The 16,196-nt window shown below is 37.4% G+C and overlaps 2 long non-coding RNA genes across 2 annotated transcripts; both read right to left on the bottom strand.

Annotated features, from left to right (window-relative positions):
- Positions 1-1,383: 1,383 nt before the first annotated feature.
- LOC104094497 (uncharacterized) lies at positions 1,384-2,697 on the bottom strand. Its single transcript, XR_685909.4, has 2 exons — positions 2,540-2,697; positions 1,384-2,219 (listed from the first exon to the last, which is right to left on the bottom strand). It is a non-coding gene; the product is annotated as an uncharacterized lncRNA (long non-coding RNA).
- Positions 2,698-14,666: 11,969 nt separating this feature from the next.
- LOC138899428 (uncharacterized) lies at positions 14,667-15,987 on the bottom strand. The gene is made up of 2 exons (XR_011411037.1): positions 15,830-15,987; positions 14,667-15,502 (listed from the first exon to the last, which is right to left on the bottom strand). It is a non-coding gene; the product is annotated as an uncharacterized lncRNA (long non-coding RNA).
- Positions 15,988-16,196: the final 209 nt, after the last annotated feature.

Here is a 16,196-nt window from a genome sequence, read left to right as displayed (position 1 = left end):
TCAAATTGGGTAAACGGTTGGTTGTGACTGTTTGTGAAATTACAAACAGTTTCATATTCATGGCGTTAATATATCATCTCTATTGTAAAAAGATTAGGGGATTTAGGTAGTAAAATTACACAAAGGAAAAACTCTACCCCCCAAATTTGATAATAATGGCAATTCCCATGGTGTAAAATTTGAAAGGGAGGGCCGTCGGCTATTTAATAAGGATTTTTTCCTTCGTCTCTATTGTACAAAGTTTATGGGATTTTTCGTATTCCAATTTGCCATTTTTATATGAAAAGTTTTAAGCTTTTCGTACAATAGTTTTGGATATTTGGTACAGATTGTTATCTTAATTATTTTTTATGTTGGATTTCTGCGGAATTAGGATACATGTGTTTTCATTGTAGTGGCTAAAAAATGGTGAACCATAAAGTAATCTGTTGCTCAAGCGTCATTTTCAACCGTGTATTGCCGGAGCTTCGGGTCGTCAGGGGCATTTTGAAAAAACTGCAATTTTTTTCAATTTTTTTAAACATAGGTGGAATCCATACTTTTTTCGGTTCTGAGTCTTCTGACGCGTATATCCCTAAAAAGGAACGCCTCTAGGGTCTTTATCTAGGTTTTCCGATTTATTTAATTCTTCTCTAACTTTCCTGTCTTTTGAATCTTCTCTCTTGCTGCTCGGTTTATGTGCATTGCTGTGTAGTTATAAGGTGAATTTTTCGTTTTTTCTTTCTTTCTTCAAATTGGGTAAACGGTTGGTTGCGGCTGTTTGTGAAATTATATACAGTTTCATCTTCATGGCATTAGTATATCATCTCTATTGTAAAAAGCTTATGGGGTTTAGGTAGTAAAATTACAAAGGAAAAACTCTACTCCCTTCTCGCTTAATTTGATAATGATGGCAATTCCCCTGCTGTAAAATTTGAAAGGGAGGGCCGTTGGCTATTTAATAAGGGTTTTTCCTTCGTCTCTATTGTAAAAATCTTATGTAATTTTTCATATTCCAATTTGCCAACCATGCATGGGTAAAGGCAGCCTATGCACAAATCACACAAGATTTTATCAAAAAATATGAAGAAACAACCATGTCTCAATAAGTAAAATTTTCAAGGTTACCAAAATTTACTTGGACACTAAAGTTCCTTACAAAAATTAATAGAGGAGACCCAGTTGCAAAGGTTTTTAATATAATAAATAACATGTGAATATTCAGATTTTTGTCGATCAACAAAAGAGAATATGATACCAAATATCATCTCCAACTCTTGAGAGTAACCGAATCACAGAAGCAGTATTTTGGTCAAGCAAGTTAAAGGGGTGTAAGAGCTTTTGCAATTTCACCCAATTTAAAAATAATTTACGCAACAGCTATAAAAAAAAAAAAAAGGAAAATAAGAAAGCACAACTTACCTTATAACTGTACAACCAAAGCTAATAAACTGTCAGGAAGAGAGAAGACTGAAAGAGACAGATGAAATTCGAAAAGGAGTTCAGCAGGTGAAAATTTGTGGAAAAACGCTGTGAAAATCTGGAGAAAACAGTTACATGTGCGAATACAGGACAAAAAGAAGAATAGTGAAAAAGAAATATACCTGGAGACACGAATGAACCATGTCAGTAACAAGGGTGAGAGTGGAGTGAGATTTCAACTTTTCCTTTTCAAGGGGGCCAACAAATTTCTTCAGCCAAGAGGAAGCTCGGTTAGGACGACTCGTGAGATTAACATCTCCACAACAACTTGGCGCATCTTTCCCTTTGTAGATGGACTAGCTTCATTCTGAGCAGGGACATTGTGAATTGGCTCCAGAGCCCCAAATAAAGAGAGAAGCACAGGATGCTGAAACTCTAAAGCTCGGCTCATGTCGACAGAAACAGAAGCGTGGTTCTCATCATCATAACCACCAAAATCAGACATAAACAAACCTTCAATCCACTCCATCGTCGTTACTTCAAGATCATCCTCGGTTACCTCATAATGAATTTCCTTAGGTTCATCCACAAGCCAAAATTGAGTTTCAGAAGGGACGATTTGGGAACTGCTCCGGTCCCTTTCTAGTTCAGCTTCATTCTTGTTTGATCTAGGCCTCTTCTTAAGAGGGGTAAAGAGTTCTTCCTTCTTCTCGGAGTTATGAACTTTCTTTCTTTTTCTCTTTAAAGCAATTCCTAGGCATTACCAACCTGAAGCCGCACAACTAGAATGTCGGATTAAAATCCTCGGAATCCGAAACCTGCAAAAAACAATTGTGAAACATTATGCCTAAAAAGGACGAAATAACACTTATTCTGCTAGGAAGAGAAGAAAGGATTACAATGGGCCTTCATTTTCCACTCACAATTCAAAAATATATTTTAAGGACCTTTGCTCTTGTGGAGCAAAGGACAATATTTATCTAACCCAACCATGAAAATCTGGGATTTCTCCAATTATCTCCATGGTAGTTGCACTAAAGAGTATGTACGTAACTAATATGATTACAATTGAAGAAAATTGGTTAAGAGAAAGGAGACGTATGCGCATAATTCCACTTATCAGGGAAAGGACGATCACCAAATTTATTTAACTCCTGGGTAGGAACAACTACGAATCTGTTGGACCACCTCCTGTCATGATCATCTTCGGGATCAATAATTACACGCTTGCTACGAGCAACAAGAGTAAAAACACCAGCACTGAAAAGCTTATGAGAATAAAGGTAAGGAGATGGCAAAGAGTGAAGTTTACTAATACCAAATTTGATAAAAATGTAGGTAGGCCACAACTCTCCAAATTATCGGACCTATTTGAGCCAAGATGACGTTAAAGTGACGACAAAATTCCTCAATCATCAGATCAATAGCAGGTTGGAATCCAAGAGTAAATGGGTACGTGTATATAAATGAATAATTTTCACGGTAGCTGGTTACTTGTTTATCTTATCGAGGAACTTCAACAGGAAAATTAGGTCTATAATGAGAATCTTTTCGAACGATGGGAATGCCCTTGTTTGATAATAAAAGGGTAGTTGTCTGCAGGCTCGTTACGACCACTTTTTTGGCCTATCTTCTTATTTCCTTCAGTACAGCTAGAAGAAAAACCAAGCTGTTTTGGAATAATTTCTGATACTAAGGATTCAACCAAAGGAGCAATGTCTTCTTCCGACTTATCGTTCTTATTCTTGGAGTTCTTCTTAGAAGAAGACCTAGTAGAAGAAGAACCCCCTCTGCTCGACATGGAATCTAGGATACGAAGCCTTCATCCCCTTCTTACGACGTATGACACTTCATTATTGCAACATGTCGTTAGGGTTTCGAGGTTAAGGCAACAAATATTCCTTTAATTCCCCAGCCTAAAATTCTTTACCACTTCCCTAATAATACCTAGAGATTATCCGAAAAGTGGAGGAACTACCTATATTGGTAAATATTAGATCTATTACGTGGACAAATCGGGTCTTGACACGTGTCTAGAACGGTGAAGGAATATAACGAGATCATTTAGCACTAGAGGTAATTCTTCCGTGATAGCGTGGGTTATGGGTTTATGGATCACTGGCTTCTCTTGCCATCACAAAGCCTCATCTGACCAATGCCACTCAGATCATTACTTTCTCATGCTATTCATGTAAAATATCCTTACAATGGATTCTGATAAAATTTGTTATCACAAAATAGTTTAAAAGTTAAATCGTGAGTCTATAATCTAGCTTAAAATTGTGTTTTTGATCTTTTTGATAAGTAACTAATTTTTTAGAAAGAAAAAGCACCAAAGGATAGGTGTAACTAATAAAAAAACCACAAATGTAACACAATATCATGAACCCTACATGACCAGTCTTGAAACTAGGTCCTTTTACTGGTTAATGTTTCTAATGTTACAAAGAATATATTAGAACATGCTTTTGGTAAGTATTTCAACTGAAGCTCTATGTTTCTTCTCATACAATGATACATCATATATAATACGGCAAAGGGCCAAATATACTCCTCTACTTTTGAAAATGGTCTAAGAATACTCCTCGTTATACTATTGGGTTATCTATACCCCTGCAGTCATACTTTGGGTTCAAATATACCCCTCATTTAAACGGAGGGACACGTGTCATCCTCTTGTTGGTCAATTCTAAATATCTACTAATTAATTAAAAAGACCCATTATCCATACCCGAAAAATACCATCTTTAGTGAGGATACTCTCGATATACTAAGATTGAGAGAGCCAAATACCATCACTATTGTGGCACACATGAATTCCAAGGAAGTAATGTAGTGGACCAAGGTCCCTTATGGAGAATGCACGACCCAGAGCTTGAATAAATGAGTCAATAAATGAATATCAATTTCCTGTGAGCACAATGTCATCCACATAGACTAATAGGAAGACAACCACATTGTTATGAGAGTAAATAAATAAAGAAATATCACTCTTAGAGGTGGTGAAACCAACAGAGATGAGAAATTGATGAAGCTTGTTATACCAAGCTCGTGGAGCTTGCTTAAGACCATAAAGAGATTTGTGAAGCTTGCAAACATGAGTTGGGAATTGAGGATGAACAAAACCTCGAGGTTGAACCATATAGACATCCTCTTGAAGATCACCATGTAGAAAAGCATTTTGAACATCTAATTGTCTCAGAGTCCAGGCATAAGTGACTGCCAATGATAATATAATTCGAATTGTCGTGGGCTTGATAACCGGACTGAATGTTTCATGATAATCTTGACCCTCAACCTGATGAAATCCCTTGGCAATTAAGATGGCCTTATAGCGCTCAATAGCTCCAGCAGAGTTTCTTTTAATCCGAAAGATCCATTTGCACCTTGTAGTGTTCATGGAGGAATTGAAGGGAACCAACGACCATCTTTGATTTTTGAACAAAGCTGTCACCTCGGATGACATAGAATCATGCCATTCTTTGAACTTAGAGGCTTCTGTAAAGCTGGTATGCTCAATGGAGGGAGATAGGGATGTAGTAGTGGTTGCTGTGCAAGCAAGACGAGAAGGAGGCTTTCGTTTGAACACTAGATAGAGTTGCATGGTGTGTAATCGTTGAGATGGTTTTGAAGCTCTTGGGGTACGGTTGGATGGAGGTCAAGGCATTGTAGTAGATGAGAGTCTGAATATCTAAAGGATGCATAAAGGAATGAACAGCTAGTGGTGTAGTAGGAATGGAAGAATTTATAAGAGCAAATGAGCGAGGATTATCAACAAGGTGTCTAGCTAAAAATAAAAAATAAACAAGAATAGTTTAATACAGGAGAGGTTCGGGGAGAAGAATAGGATCTTATTAGTGCTGGAAATTTAACAGATGACATGTGAGGAGTAGCACCCCTACGCTGGAAGGTTGGCGAATACAGTAATGTTAGAGGAGCTGAAATCCAAGGATGCAGATTGTTAGGATCAGGTAGACAAAGAATAGACTTGGTGGCAAAGGGAAACTGTGTTTCATCGAAACGAACATGGAGTGCAATGTACAATTTGCCAGTGCTTGTGTCAAGACATCGATAACCATGATGGGAATGACGGTATCCTAAAAACACACAAGGTTGACTCCTAAAATTCATTTCGTGGCGATTGTAGGGACATAGGTATGGAAAACAAAGACACTCAAACACTTTAAGAAGATGATAATCTGGTGGAGTACAAAACACAATTTCAAAGGGTGATCTCCCATTATTAGTAGGCGTGGGAAGTCGTTAAGTAAATAAACAGCAGTATCAAATGCAAATTGCCAATACTTTGAAGGAGTGGAACTGTGTGCCATGCGACTTAATCCAGTTTCAACAATGTGTCTATGTTTGCGCCCTTGTTGTTCATGAGTGTGAGGGCATGAAAGGCGATGAATGATGCCATTGCTTTAGAAAATTGCTTTTTAGTTTTTTTTCTTTTTCAGTTTTTACAAAAATATTATTTTAGGAAAAAAATTTCGGTTTTTTTAAAGCAGTTTTTTGTAAAACCTGGAAAAAAAAATATTTTTATTTTTTTTAGTTTTTAGTAAAAATGTTTTTTTTTTGTTTTTTTCCAGTTTTTACAAAAAAAAATTATTTTTCGGGTATAGATAATGGGTCTTTTTAATTAATTAGGAGATATTTAGAATTGACCAACAGAACGATGACACGTGTCACTCCGTTTAAATGAGGGATATATTTGAACCCAAAGTATGACTGTAGGGGTATAGATAACCAAATAGTATAACGAGGGGTATTCTTAGACTATTTTCGAAAGTAGAGGGGTATATTTGGCCATTTGCCGTATATAATATAAGAGTCCTAAACAAATTGAGAGTTCTAAGTAAATACAACAATTGAGAGTAAATATAGAAGAGTCCTAAACTAAATCTAGTTAGCTATAGCACCGAGGGAATGTCTAAAAGATAAGGTAGGTCTAATACCCCATTGCAAACTGAAGGTCGGTCTTTCACCTTGAGTTTGTCCCGGAGAAACTAAAATCTTGTTGTAGAGAGTGGTTTTGTGAGAATATCAGCCACCTGATCTTTGGAAGAGAGGAATTGAACCAGCAGGTCCCGTCTTGCAACTTTATCTCAGACAAAATAAAAATCTATCTCAACATGTTTAGTGCGAGAGTGAAAAATAGGATTAATAGATAGTTATGCAGCACCAATATTATCACACCATAAAATTGGAGCGCGAGGCAGCTGAATTCCAAGCTCAAACATCAAAGATTGAGTCCACGTCAATTCTGCAGCAGCATCAGCTAATGCTTTGTACTCAGACTCGGTAGAAGAACGTGCCACTATTCGTTACTTGCAGGATGACCAAGATATCAGATTCAGGCCAAAGTATATTTCATAGCCACTTGTTGACTTGCGATCATCCATACTACCAGCGCCCAATCGGAGTCTGTAAAAGCTTGTAAATAAAGGTTAGAAACATTTGAAATGAAAAATGACATGGATGTAGTGTGCTGGAGATATCTAAGGATGCGCTTCACAACAGCCCACTGGTTTAACGATGGACTATGCATAAACTGGTACACTTTATTTACCTCAAATGATATGTCCGGTCTTGTTAAAGTAAGATATTGAAGAGCACCAACAACTTGTCGATAAAGACTTGGATCATCAAAGTCGGGTCTGTCACCTTTGTGAAGCTTCGCATTTGTGGCCATGGGTGATCTTAGAGGCTTACAATGAATCATACCATCTTTAGTGAGGATACTCTCGATATACTGAGATTGAGAGAGCCAAATACCATCACTATTGCGGCACACATGAATTCCAAGGAAGTAATGTAGTGGACCAAGGTCCCTTATGGAGAATGCACGACCCAGAGCTTGAATAAATGAGTCAATAAATGAATATCAATTTCCTGTGAGCACAATGTCATCCACATAGACTAATAGGTAGATAACCACATTGTTATGCGAGTAAATAAATAGAGAAATATCACTCTTAGAGGTGGTGAAACCAACAGAGATGAGAAATTGATGAAGCTTTTTATACCAAGCTCGTGGAGCTTGCTTAAGACCGTAAAGAGATTTGTGAAGCTTGCAAACATGAGTTGGGAATTGAGGATGAACAAAACCTGGAGGTTGAACCATATAGACATCCTCTTGAAGATCACCATATAGAAAAGCATTTTGAACATCTAATTGTCTCAGAGTCCAGGCATAAGTGACTGCCAATGATAATATAATTCAAATTGTTGTGGGCTTGATGACCGGACTGAATGTTTCATGATAATCTTGACCCTCAACCTGCTGAAATCCCTTGGCAATTAAGCGAGCCTTATAGCGCTCAATAGCTCCAGCAGAGTTTCTTTTATTCCAAAAGATCCATTTGCACCTTAGAGTGTTCATGGAGGAATTGAAGGGAACCAACGACCATCTTTGATTTTTGAACAAAGCTGTCACGTCGGATGACATAGAATCACGCCATTCTTTGAACTTAGAGGCTTCTGTAAAGCTGGTAGGCTCAATGGAGGGAGATAGGGATGTAGTAGTGGTTGCTGTGCAAGCAAGACGAGAAGGAGGCTTTCATTTGAACACTAGACAGAGCTGCATGGTGTATAATCGTTGAGATGGTTTTGCAGCTCTTGGGGTACGGTTGGATGGAGGTCAAGGCATTATAGTAGATGAGAGTCTGAATATCTAAGGGATGCATAGAGGAATGAACAACTAGTGGTGTAGTAGGAATGGAAGAGTTTATAAGAGCAAATGAGCGAGGATTATCAACAAGGTGTCTAGCTAAAAATAAAAAATAAACAAGAATAGTTTAATACAGGAGAGGTTCGGGGAGAAGAATTGGATCTTATTAGTGCTGGAAATTTAACAGATGACATGTGAGGAGTAGCACCCCTACGCTGGAAGGTTGGCGAATACAGTAATGTTAGAGGAGCTAAAACCCAAGGATGCAGATTGTTAGGATCAGGTAGACAAAGAATAGACTTGGTGGCAAAGGGAAATTGTGTTTCATCGAAACGAACATGGAGTGCAATGTACAATTTGCCAGTGCTTGTGTCAAGACATCGATAACCATGATGGGAATGACGGTATCCTAAAAACACACAAGGTTGACTCCTAAAATTCATTTCGTGGCGATTGTAGGGACATAGGTATGAAAAATAAAGACACTCAAACACTTTAAGAAGATGATAATCTGGTGGAGTACAAAACACAATTTCAAAGGGTGATCTCCCATTATTAGTAGGCGTGGGAAGTCGTTAAGTAAATAAACAGCAGTATCAAATGCAAATTGCCAATACTTTGAAGGAGTGGAACTGTGTGCCATGCGACTTAATCCAGTTTCAACAATGTGTCTATGTTTGCGCCCTTGTTGTTCATGAGTGTGAGGGCATGAAAGGCGATGAATGATGCCATTGCTTTAGAAAATTGCTTTTCAGTTTTTTTTCTTTTTCAGTTTTTACAAAAATATTATTTTAGGAAAAAAATTTCGGTTTTTTTAAAGCAGTTTTTTGTAAAACCTGGAAAAAAAAATATTTTTATTTTTTTTAGTTTTTAGTAAAAATGTTTTTTTTTTGTTTTTTTCCAGTTTTTACAAAAAAAAATTATTTTTCGGGTATAGATAATGGGTCTTTTTAATTAATTAGGAGATATTTAGAATTGACCAACAGAACGATGACACGTGTCACTCCGTTTAAATGAGGGATATATTTGAACCCAAAGTATGACTGTAGGGGTATAGATAACCAAATAGTATAACGAGGGGTATTCTTAGACTATTTTCGAAAGTAGAGGGGTATATTTGGCCATTTGCCGTATATAATATAAGAGTCCTAAACAAATTGAGATTTCTAAGTAAATACAACAATTGAGAGTAAATATAGAAGAGTCCTAAACTAAATCTAGTTAGCTATAGCACCGAGGGAATGTCTAGAAGATAAGGTAGGTCTAATACCCCATTGTAAACTGAAGGTCGGTCTTTCACCTTGAGTTTGTCCCGGAGAAACTAAAATCTTGTTGTAGAGAGTGGTTTTGTGAGAATATCAGCCACCTGATCTTTGGAAGAGAGGAATTGAACCAGCAGGTCCCGTCTTGCAACTTTATCTCAGACAAAATAAAAATCTATCTCAACATGTTTAGTGCGAGAGTGAAAAATAGGATTAATAGATAGTTATGCAGCACCAATATTATCACACCATAAAATTGGAGCGCGAGGCAGCTGAATTCCAAGCTCAAACATCAAAGATTGAGTCCACGCCAATTCTGCAGCAGCATCAGCTAATGTTTTGTAATCAGACTCGGTAGAAGAACGTGCCACTGTTCGTTACTTGCGGGATGACCAAGATATCAGATTCAGGCCAAAGTATATTTCATAGCCACTTGTTGACTTGCGATCATCCATACTACCAGCGCCCAATCGGAGTCTGTAAAAGCTTGTAAATAAAGGTTAGAAACATTTGAAATGAGAAATGACATGGATGTAGTGTGCTGGAGATATCTAAGGATGCGCTTCACAACAGCCCACTGGTTTAACGATGGACTATGCATAAACTGGTACACTTTATTTACCTCAAATGATATGTCCGGTCTTGTTAAAGTAAGATATTGAAGAGCACCAACAACTTGTCGATAAAGACTTGGATCATCAAAGTCGGGTCTGTCACCTTTGTGAAGCTTCGCATTTGTGGCCATGGGTGATCTTAGAGGCTTACAATGAATCATACCATCTTTAGTGAGGATACTCTCGATATACTGAGATTGAGAGAGCCAAATACCATCACTATTGCGGCACACATGAATTCCAAGGAAGTAATGTAGTGGACCAAGGTCCCTTATGGAGAATGCACGACCCAGAGCTTGAATAAATGAGTCAATAAATGAATATCAATTTCCTGTGAGCACAATGTCATCCACATAGACTAATAGGTAGATAACCACATTGTTATGAGAGTAAATAAATAGAGAAATATCACTCTTAGAGGTGGTGAAACCAACAGAGATGAGAAATTGATGAAGCTTGTTATACCAAGCTCGTGGAGCTTGCTTAAGACCGTAAAGAGATTTGTGAAGCTTGCAAACATGAGTTGGGAATTGAGGATGAACAAAACCTGGAGGTTGAACCATATAGACATCCTCTTGAAGATCACCATATAGAAAAGCATTTTGAACATCTAATTGTCTCAGAGTCCAGGCATAAGTGACTGCCAATGATAATATAATTCAAATTGTTGTGGGCTTGATGACCGGACTGAATGTTTCATGATAATCTTGACCCTCAACCTGCTGAAATCCCTTGGCAATTAAGCGAGCCTTATAGCGCTCAACAGCTCCAGCAGAGTTTCTTTTAATCCAAAAGATCCATTTGCACCTTAGAGTGTTCATGGAGGAATTGAAGGGAACCAACGACCATCTTTGATTTTTGAACAAAGCTGTCATGTCGGATGACATAGAATCACGCCATTCTTTGAACTTAGAGGCTTCTGTAAAGCTGGTAGGCTCAATGGAGGGAGATAGGGATGTAGTAGTGGTTGCTGTGCAAGCAAGACGAGAAGGAGGCTTTCATTTGAACACTAGACAGAGCTGCATGGTGTATAATCGTTGAGATGGTTTTGCAGCTCTTGGGGTACGGTTGGATGGAGGTCAAGGCATTATAGTAGATGAGAGTCTGAATATCTAAGGGATGCATAGAGGAATGAACAACTAGTGGTGTAGTAGGAATGGAAGAGTTTATAAGAGCAAATGAGCGAGGATTATCAACAAGGTATCTAGCTAAAAATAAAAAATAAACAAGAATAGTTTAATACAGGAGAGGTTCGGGGAGAAGAATAGGATCTTATTAGTGCTGGAAATTTAACAGATGACATGTGAGGAGTAGCACCCCTACGCTGGAAGGTTGGCAAATACAGTAATGTTAGAGGAGCTGAAACCCAAGGATGCAGATTGTTAGGATCAGGTAGACAAAGAATAGACTTGGTGGAAAAGGGAAACTGTGTTTCATCAAAATGAACATGGAGTGCAATGTATAATTTGCCAGTGCTTGTGTCAAGACATCGATAACCATGATGGGAATGACTGTATCCTAAAAACACACAAGGTTGACTCCTAAAATTCATTTCATGGCGATTGTAGGGACATAGGTATGAAAAACAAAGACACTCAAACACTTTAAGAAGATGATAATCTGGTGGAGTACAAAACACAATTTCAAAGGGTGATCTCCCATTATTAGTAGGCATGGGAAGTCGTTAAGTAAATAAACAGCAGTATCAAATGCAAATTGCCAATACTTTGAAGGAGCGGAACTGTGTGCCAGGAGACTTAATCCAGTTTCAACAATGTGTCTATGTTTGGGCCCTTGTTGTTCATGAGTGTGAGGGCATGGAAGGCGATGAATGATGCCATTGCTTTAGAAAATTGCTTTTCAGTTTTTTTTTCCTTCAGTTTTTACAAAAATATTATTTTAGGAAAAAACTTTTAGTTTTTTAAAGCAGTTTTTTGTAAAAACTGGAAAAAAAATATTTTCATTTTTTTTTAGTTTTTAGTAAAAATGTTTTTTTTTTATTTTTTTCAAGTTTTTACAAAAAAAAATTAATTTTCGGGTATAGATAATGAGTCTTTTTAATTAATTAGGAGATATTTAGAATTGACCAACAGAACGATGACACGTGTCACTCCGTTTAAATGAGGGATATATTTGAGCCCAAAGTATGACTGTAGGGGTATAGATAACCAAATAGTATAACGAGGGGTATTCTTAGACCATTTTCGAAAGTAGAGGGGTATATTTGGCCATTTGCCATATATAATATAAGAGTCCTAAACAAATTGAGAGTTCTAAGTAAATACAACAATTGAGAGTAAATATAGAAGAGTCCTAAACTAAATCTAGTTAGCTATAGCACCGAGGGAATGTCTAGAAGATAAGGTAGGTCTAATACCCCCTTGCAAACTGAAGGTCGGTCTTTCACCTTGAGTTTGTCCCGGAGAAACTAAAATCTTGTTGTAGAGAGTGGTTTTGTGAGAATATCAGCCACCTGATCTTTGGAAGAGAGGAATTGAACCAGCAGGTCCCGTCTTGCAACTTTATCTCAGACAAAATAAAAATCTATCTCAACATGTTTAGTGCGAGAGTGAAAAATAGGATTAATAGATAGTTATGCAGCACCAATATTATCACACCATAAAATTGGAGCGCGAGGCAGCTGAATTCCAAGCTCAAACATCAAAGATTGAGTCCACGTCAATTCTGCAGCAGCATCAACTAATGTTTTGTACTCAGACTCGGTAGAAGAACGTGCCACTGTTCGTTACTTGCGGGATGACCAAGATATCAGATTCAGGCCAAAGTATATTTCATAGCCACTTGTTGACTTGCGATCATCCATACTACCAGCGCCCAATCGGAGCCTGTAAAAGCTTGTAAATAAAGGTTAGAAACATTTGAAATGAGAAATGACATGTATGTAGTGTGCTGGAGATATCTAAGGATGCGCTTCACAACAGCCCACTGGTTTAACGATGGACTATGCATAAACTGGTACACTTTACTTACCTCAAATGATATGTCCGGTCTTGTTAAAGTAAGATATTGAAGAGCACCAACAACTTGTCGATAAAGACTTGGATCATCAAAGTCGGGTCTGTCACCTTTGTGAAGCTTCGCATTTGTGGCCATGGGTGATCTTAGAGGCTTACAATGAATCATAGGTGGAATTCATAGTTTCCTAGTCTTCTGACGCGTATATCCCTAAAAAGGTACACCTCTAGGCTCTTTATCTATATTTTCCGAATTATTCAATTCCTTTACAACTTTCCTGTCTTTTGAATCTTCTCTCGTGCTGCTCAGCGTTGCTGTGTAATTATAAGGTGATTTTTTCGTTTTTTCTTTCTTTCTTCAAATTGGGTAAACGGTTGGTTGTGACTGTTTGTGAAATTACAAACAGTTTCATATTCATGGCGTTAATATATCATCTCTATTGTAAAAAGATTAGGGGATTTAGGTAGTAAAATTACACAAAGGAAAAACTCTACCCCCCAAATTTGATAATAATGGCAATTCCCATGGTGTAAAATTTGAAAGGGAGGGCCGTCGGCTATTTAATAAGGATTTTTTCCTTCGTCTCTATTGTACAAAGTTTATGGGATTTTTCGTATTCCAATTTGCCATTTTTATATGAAAAGTTTTAAGCTTTTCGTACAATAGTTTTGGATATTTGGTACAGATTGTTATCTTAATTATTTTTTATGTTGGATTTCTGCGGAATTAGGATACATGTGTTTTCATTGTAGTGGCTAAAAAATGGTGAACCATAAAGTAATCTGTTGCTCAAGCGTCATTTTCAACCGTGTATTGCCGGAGCTTCGGGTCGTCAGGGGCATTTTGAAAAAACTGCAATTTTTTTCAATTTTTTTAAACATAGGTGGAATCCATACTTTTTTCGGTTCTGAGTCTTCTGACGCGTATATCCCTAAAAAGGAACGCCTCTAGGGTCTTTATCTAGGTTTTCCGATTTATTTAATTCTTCTCTAACTTTCCTGTCTTTTGAATCTTCTCTCTTGCTGCTCGGTTTATGTGCATTGCTGTGTAGTTATAAGGTGAATTTTTCGTTTTTTCTTTCTTTCTTCAAATTGGGTAAACGGTTGGTTGCGGCTGTTTGTGAAATTATATACAGTTTCATCTTCATGGCATTAGTATATCATCTCTATTGTAAAAAGCTTATGGGGTTTAGGTAGTAAAATTACAAAGGAAAAACTCTACTCCCTTCTCGCTTAATTTGATAATGATGGCAATTCCCCTGCTGTAAAATTTGAAAGGGAGGGCCGTTGGCTATTTAATAAGGGTTTTTCCTTCGTCTCTATTGTAAAAAGCTTATGTAATTTTTCATATTCCAATTTGCCAACCATGCATGGGTAAAGGCAGCCTATGCACAAATCACACAAGATTTTATCAAAAAATATGAAGAAACAACCATGTCTCAATAAGTAAAATTTTCAAGGTTACCAAAATTTACTTGGACACTAAAGTTCCTTACAAAAATTAATAGAGGAGACCCAGTTGCAAAGGTTTTTAATATAATAAATAACATGTGAATATTCAGATTTTTGTCGATCAACAAAAGAGAATATGATACCAAATATCATCTCCAACTCTTGAGAGTAACCGAATCACAGAAGCAGTATTTTGGTCAAGCAAGTTAAAGGGGTGTAAGAGCTTTTGCAATTTCACCCAATTTAAAAATAATTTACGCAACAGCTATAAAAAAAAAAAAAAGGAAAATAAGAAAGCACAACTTACCTTATAACTGTACAACCAAAGCTAATAAACTGTCAGGAAGAGAGAAGACTGAAAGAGACAGATGAAATTCGAAAAGGAGTTCAGCAGGTGAAAATTTGTGGAAAAACGCTGTGAAAATCTGGAGAAAACAGTTACATGTGCGAATACAGGACAAAAAGAAGAATAGTGAAAAAGAAATATACCTGGAGACACGAATGAACCATGTCAGTAACAAGGGTGAGAGTGGAGTGAGATTTCAACTTTTCCTTTTCAAGGGGGCCAACAAATTTCTTCAGCCAAGAGGAAGCTCGGTTAGGACGACTCGTGAGATTAACATCTCCACAACAACTTGGCGCATCTTTCCCTTTGTAGATGGACTAGCTTCATTCTGAGCAGGGACATTGTGAATTGGCTCCAGAGCCCCAAATAAAGAGAGAAGCACAGGATGCTGAAACTCTAAAGCTCGGCTCATGTCGACAGAAACAGAAGCGTGGTTCTCATCATCATAACCACCAAAATCAGACATAAACAAACCTTCAATCCACTCCATCGTCGTTACTTCAAGATCATCCTCGGTTACCTCATAATGAATTTCCTTAGGTTCATCCACAAGCCAAAATTGAGTTTCAGAAGGGACGATTTGGGAACTGCTCCGGTCCCTTTCTAGTTCAGCTTCATTCTTGTTTGATCTAGGCCTCTTCTTAAGAGGGGTAAAGAGTTCTTCCTTCTTCTCGGAGTTATGAACTTTCTTTCTTTTTCTCTTTAAAGCAATTCCTAGGCATTACCAACCTGAAGCCGCACAACTAGAATGTCGGATTAAAATCCTCGGAATCCGAAACCTGCAAAAAACAATTGTGAAACATTATGCCTAAAAAGGACAAAGGACGAAATAACACTTATTCTGCTAGGAAGAGAAGAAAGGATTACAATGGGCCTTCATTTTCCACTCACAATTCAAAAATATATTTTAAGGACCTTTGCTCTTGTGGAGCAAAGGACAATATTTATCTAACCCAACCATGAAAATCTGGGATTTCTCCAATTATCTCCATGGTAGTTGCACTAAAGAGTATGTACGTAACTAATATGATTACAATTGAAGAAAATTGGTTAAGAGAAAGGAGACGTATGCGCATAATTCCACTTATCAGGGAAAGGACGATCACCAAATTTATTTAACTCCTGGGTAGGAACAACTACGAATCTGTTGGACCACCTCCTGTCATGATCATCTTCGGGATCAATAATTACACGCTTGCTACGAGCAACAAGAGTAAAAACACCAGCACTGAAAAGCTTATGAGAATAAAGGTAAGGAGATGGCAAAGAGTGAAGTTTACTAATACCAAATTTGATAAAAATGTAGGTAGGCCACAACTCTCCAAATTATCGGACCTATTTGAGCCAAGATGACGTTAAAGTGACGACAAAATTCCTCAATCATCAGATCAATAGCAGGTTGGAATCCAAGAGTAAATGGGTACGTGTATATAAATGAATAATTTTCACGGTAGCTGGTTACTTGTTTATCTT

Source organism: Nicotiana tomentosiformis, chromosome 9, assembly GCF_000390325.3.
Source record: "Nicotiana tomentosiformis chromosome 9, ASM39032v3, whole genome shotgun sequence".
Lineage (NCBI taxonomy): Eukaryota > Viridiplantae > Streptophyta > Magnoliopsida > Solanales > Solanaceae > Nicotiana > Nicotiana tomentosiformis.
Note: the sequence above shows the minus strand (reverse complement) of the source record. Positions and strands in the feature narration are given on the sequence as shown.